The sequence below is a fragment of the Lactuca saligna genome, chromosome 4 (assembly GCF_052625555.1).
Source record: "Lactuca saligna cultivar CGN05327 chromosome 4, ASM5262555v1, whole genome shotgun sequence".
Taxonomy (NCBI): Eukaryota; Viridiplantae; Streptophyta; class Magnoliopsida; order Asterales; family Asteraceae; genus Lactuca; species Lactuca saligna.
Window position 1 is genome coordinate 5,449,358 of NC_136420.1, and position 5,975 is coordinate 5,455,332.

Here is a 5,975-nt window from a genome sequence, read left to right on the forward strand (position 1 = left end):
TGTATTTAGTCCTCCTTAAAATTTGTACGCCAACAATATGCGTAGGAAATATAAAAATATTATTTTATTTATGTCCTGAAAGAGCCACAATTATCGCACCAAATACAAATATAATGGTTTGGCTGTTCAAAAACAATACAAAACCTAAAAAAACATAATTTTTATACCAAACGTCATAAATAAAGTTTTTTTTTTTTTTTGCAAACTAACTATTCTACATAATAAATCGAAAAGAAAATTGTTACATACTAAAAAAAATGGTTAGAATCACTCGTTCTAATCCACTTTTATCGGGGCCTTTTTTGCATCTTAATTAAAAATATAACAAGTAGATTGTAACCAAACTGTAAAGATGATAATTACAAAATTTATTTTCCTAGTTAATTAACCCTAGTTAGAGTTACAAAGATGTAGACACTTATGCCCTTTCAACAAAGCGTATGAACACACTTTCCAATTCCGGAGGTTTGAAGTAATCTCTAACGTCATTACAGTGGCTTCTGGAAATCGCCTTCCTTTTCCTCGGAGCTCCCGGGCATTTCAGCAAACACGGAATCACTGATTCCGGAGATGTCGGAGTCGTACAACACTCCTTTGCCTCGTCATCATCTTCATGTTTTTTTTCGGTTTCCTTTTTTGTGTAAATCGGCTTCAAAGGAGTCATGAAATGGATTCCGGCGATAACCCATTTCTTGGATGCTGATTCTGATTCCATTGTTTCTTCTGCAATTCCCATGTCAATATCGAAACCTGAGTTGAGCTTTAAACAAGAAAAGGAACGGAATCTGGAGGAAAGATTTAGGAAAAGAGATGAGGGGAGAAAGTGAAGAGATGAAAGAGGAAGATGAGAGTGATTTTTCTAAACTGGAATAGGAAATGACGACTGATGGAGGGTTGCTTTGCTTTATAAGTAAATGATTGAGTTGATGAGAGGAAAAAGATGGGAAGTGTGGGATGGATGTGTACGTGTTTGATTTTATTAATAAATCATATTCAAGTGGTGACTTTTTCAGTATTTAACTTCACATATTCTAAAATTGTTTTATATAATACTTCACGTATTCTCCTTACATTTTCACATTTTTACATACTCCACCCTTGACTTTTGTTATTTAGGCCCGACATTGTGCTGAGGGAAAGAGTGAGAGAAATTTTCCTCCATCCTAGAACATCATACCGTGAGTGAGGGAAAGGTGTGAGGAAAAAAGTGAGGGGAGTTTATCCCCCACTCTCTCTACTTGTGTGATTGGTCGATATAATTTTTGTTTTTTTAATATTTATTAAATTATATACCTATTAAAAAGTTATAAAAATTATATCAAAATTCATGGTTTTTAATTCTCTATAAAATATGTATATAAATTTGTATGAAGTATATTAAAAAAAATGAAAGATTCTTCCCATAAACACCATGGGTTTTGATAAGGAAAAGAAAAGTAAGGAAAAAATCTGACATGACAGCCAAAAATGAAGGATTCTTCCCATAACGTCTTACAAATTGGCCAAATTCTATTTTCACAATATTTTTCTTTTCTGTTTGACCATCAATCTTTTTATTTTAAATTCAAGGACGGTGAGTTTATCTTTTGTTTTTCTATAAAAACACTAGATAAAGCTTTTGAAGTTTACAAAAAGTGTTATAATTTAGAAACACTGACTTAAAAAAATCACTTTAACAAGAAAAAAAAATCTTTTAATTCTTAGTTGTAATTCAATACTAGAAAAAAAATTAAAGTGGTATTTTTTTCAAAAGTAATCAGACTCTCGATTATTACACTAGAAACAAATATTTAGGGGTTAAACAAAAAATGATAATATCTTTTTATGAAATTTGGTCTGATATTAAAACAAAGTTCATATTTAGTATTACAATTTCAAACTTTCTCTTAGGCTTGTCACTATATAATTGTTTACATATAAAAAAAAATGCATTTAAAAGTCTGGAATTTGGGTATGAAATTGTAAGAAGAAACAAAAGGTAGGGACTAATAATTAAAAAACTAATAGTTGAAGGGTTAATCGTGGGGAAGTCATTTGTGATGAGTATTGAATGGAGGGATAAAAGGAACCCGAGGAAATCGTGAGCTAAGCAACGACGTGTAGTAGATTAATAGGTTATTAAATTTAAAATCGTGAGCTAGAGAAGATAAAGGTGCCCGTGAAACGTAGGCTGACCGCGGGCAGCACGCAGGAATCAGGGAAACACCTCCAATTGACTTTGGTTTTGGCGCCAAAGCACTCTATATTCCTTTTCGGCTGTCTAGTAGTATAAATTTACAACTTTATCCTCACGTTTTAATGTCGTATCTCCACATTAGATGAGGTTGTACATCTTGCTTCTTAGTTGTACTATGGGTTTATAACCATCTTGATGTCAATTAATCTTGCCGTGGATTAATGAGATAAATCACAAATGTAAGTGTGAATTGAGTTGGAACCATATTTGAACTCGATATATTGGATTTGGTTGTTGATATACACTTCTTAAGATTTTGACTTTTGATACGTTTTTTTTTTTTAGTTCCATCTGATTTTGTTCCCTTGAACATTCCTGTTATGTTTATTCCTATTTTGATTGTTAACATTATATCAATTAGTTTTGTATTTATTATTGTTGTATATGTATTGTAGATTGATTGTAAAGAGTAACTTGTCTAATAAGTGTTAAATTTAAAAACAATTATTTTTTGTCTAATTATTTTTTGTTTGTCCGTCTTTTATCTGGATGTAAATAAATTATGTATATAAAGGTTATTATATTTTGGTTTTCGAAGCTTTTATTACGGGTTCCAACAGTAAAGAGGAACTACGGATGTTGTTGATAAATGGAGATGAGAAAGAATCTGTTTAAAATGGGATGAGGGAAGGAGAGGAATCCATTTATATTATTAATCTAAGTTATTAATCTAATTATAAAATTCGAAATCAATAAAAATGAAATTGGTGTTGCATTTCTATTCAAATGTTTATTCGATTTCAGTTTTTATAATTTTGATGCCTCATGGTGGAACTGTCCAAAAGAGAAAAATATTTATTGTTATCTGCTATGGGTTTCTATGGTGTATGTGGAAAGCAAGGAACGACGTTTGGTTTACCAAAACCCAAGTGAACTCTTCAAAGTTGATTGGATAATTTGATTTCTATGGTTTGTAGTGGTTGAAATATAGGGGTAATTTTAGAAATTGTAGATGTAATGTTAGGTTTGTTCCCCTTTTGACATTTTGAAAGTCTTGCTATGCAGAGAAAAGTATCATCTTGCTTGCCTTGCCACCTGCTTCTCTCTTCTCCTGACTTAAAATCAATTGGGTTCCATTCATTTTGGACAAGACATTAAGAAGGTATGAACTTTGAAATTCAATAATCTTTTTTTATTATGTCATCGAATGCTTCATCAGTACCCATTTATGTTTACTTAATTTAGAGATGATGTCGTCTGTTCGAGGTACCTACCTGAGTGGTCTCCATGCTACACCAAGAAAACACTTCAGTTGTACCCACCCACTAACCGCTCAATAAAATGTCTGAACCATATTTTTTAGTTTTTATTCGAATATATGAGTATAGGTAATCTTAATTTTGTGCTAACTTTGCTTTTTAATCATAATTTTGTGCTCAATTAGTGTTAAATGTTACTTTCTTAATCCCGTTTTGTGATGGAACAGTGGTCAAAGTATGATGATTCATTTGGCTGACTTTATTTCAGGATTGAAGAACTTTGATTCCTTGTGCCTACAACAATACAAAGACCATTTTACCAATTCTATTTTCTGTAATTCTTGGCTATGTGAGTACATGAATTTGATCGTTTTTTACTGCAAGACATCTTAGTATTCCTATGTTCATTATGGCTATATTGACATGTTTATGAGGCTATTTTTATACATTACTGATAGTTGTGACTTTTATTGCCATAATTTTTATTTATATTTTATGGCACATTTACTTAAACAAATATATTCACCAAATTTGTATTTTGCTCCATCAAGATGAGTTCATTTTGCGCATGGACTATTTCTCTTCTTGTACCAGGTTCCTTTTAGATATATTAACCTCAGAATTAGTTCTTATAACTTTTGGTATAAATCTTCATTTATTTACTTCCAAATTTCTTTGTGCTATATGTTCTCTTTAATCCTCAATTCTTCAACTCCTTTCTTAACTGATCTTTTAAATTTATAATTTCTTGATCTATGATTGAGTTGGAGGCTTTGGCCTTTCGAAGCACTGCTATGTATGGAAGAAATACATTTTGGTTTTGGGTAATTTCAGATCTTCCATTAGATTACCCTTTTATGGAATTCTCTTATAATCGGTGGAGTCAAAATGGTCACAAATATCTAGGATCAGTAAACTTTTTACCACATTTTTATTTTAATTTTTTTTATAGAATCATTACCAATATAAATCCATAAAAGTATTTATTACTATTTGTTTTATTTATAGGTTGTCAGGTGAGCATGATCGGTGTACATTTTGAGGAAGATCATGTAGCAATTTGATTTGAGAATCACCTGCCACGCCCAATACTTCCTCAGGAATGGAGGGGGGATTTGACTTTTGAGGAGGGTGTCAAAACAAGCTTGAGGTCAGTTTTTCATTTATTTATTTATCTATTTAATGAAACTTTCTAAATAGAAATTTTGGTAATGATAGATTATTATGTTGCTGATTGAAACGACAGTTAGCGAAGATCACGGATGAAGGTATGACCATCTCCCAGCCCTACTCCTCTAAAGTTTCTAGAATTTTGCTGCTTTTAAGAATCCTACAGTTGGAGCTAAGGATTTTGTTGAAAGAATTTATTTTTTATATTGTTTTTGAAAATATTTTTAAATACTTTTTGTTATTATGTTAGTTTGTAGTGAAACTTGCCAAAAGCCCAAAACCTTTAACTATACAACATGATTTGGTTGTAATTGCCGCCCACCGATCAAACTCTGATGAAAAATAAAAGAGAAAGGGGTGATCCGATTCAAGAATCAGCTAAAGCCTTAATAATCAGATTAAAGAGAGGGGCCGCTCAGTTGAAAAATAAAAGAGAAAGGGGTGATCCGCTTTTTGTTATTTTTAACTTTTTTGCCCAACTGCTCGATGAAATGCTTGAACTAGGATGCTTAAAAAAAAATCAGTTTTTTTCTTCTGGAAATATAGAAAGAAAGAATAATTGCTTGAGTTTAGGACATACATTCATTTTGTGTTAACATGTTTTGCTTGGTTTTAATTTTATCTAATTATAACATTTACTATTTAGTAATCAATTTTCATCATCAACATTTATATGTTGTTGTTTTTGTAAAATTGTTGGTTATACATTTATGTTTAACCATCTTTGCTCATCCATGGGAAACAACTCATTTCTATTCAAAGAGATACAACGAGTTGTTCCCTCTTTACAAGGTTTTGTTTTAACTCTTTTAACTTATCATTGAAGGTTATTCCGTTATTATGTTATATATATATATATATATATATATATATATATATATATATATATATATATATATATATATATATATTATTTTAAGGATTAGACTGTGGATGCTTTAGGTCGATTTCACTTCATTAGAAGTTATAATTTTAATGACATTTGGAAATTTATGCAGATGATAAAAATAAATATATCTGAGGAAACAAAACCTCACATGTGTAAAGACGTAAGTAAAGTGCTATTATTGGTATTAACTTTGCTTCATAACCATGATATGACTTATATACATGTTTATGAGGCTATTTTTATATTTTCTTTTTAATTTTTATAATATTATTTCCTTTATTTTTAATTTTTTTAAAATTTTTGTTAATTTGTAATTTTTTACTTTTGAGCACACCATTTTTTTGTTTTTTACTTTCTCGATTGGTATTAACTTTGGTTACTAACCATGATATGACTTATATACAGGTGTGACTTATAGTTAGACTTGGGGCAGGGGCACCACTGAAAATTTGACGATTAAGCTCAAAATTTTGACTTGGAA

General features: G+C 30.5%; 1 pseudogene; it reads right to left on the reverse strand.

The window, feature by feature from the left end:
• Positions 1 to 418: 418 nt before the first annotated feature.
• LOC145039233 (cyclin-dependent protein kinase inhibitor SMR6 pseudogene) lies at positions 419 to 736 on the reverse strand (annotated as a pseudogene).
• Positions 737 to 5,975: the final 5,239 nt, after the last annotated feature.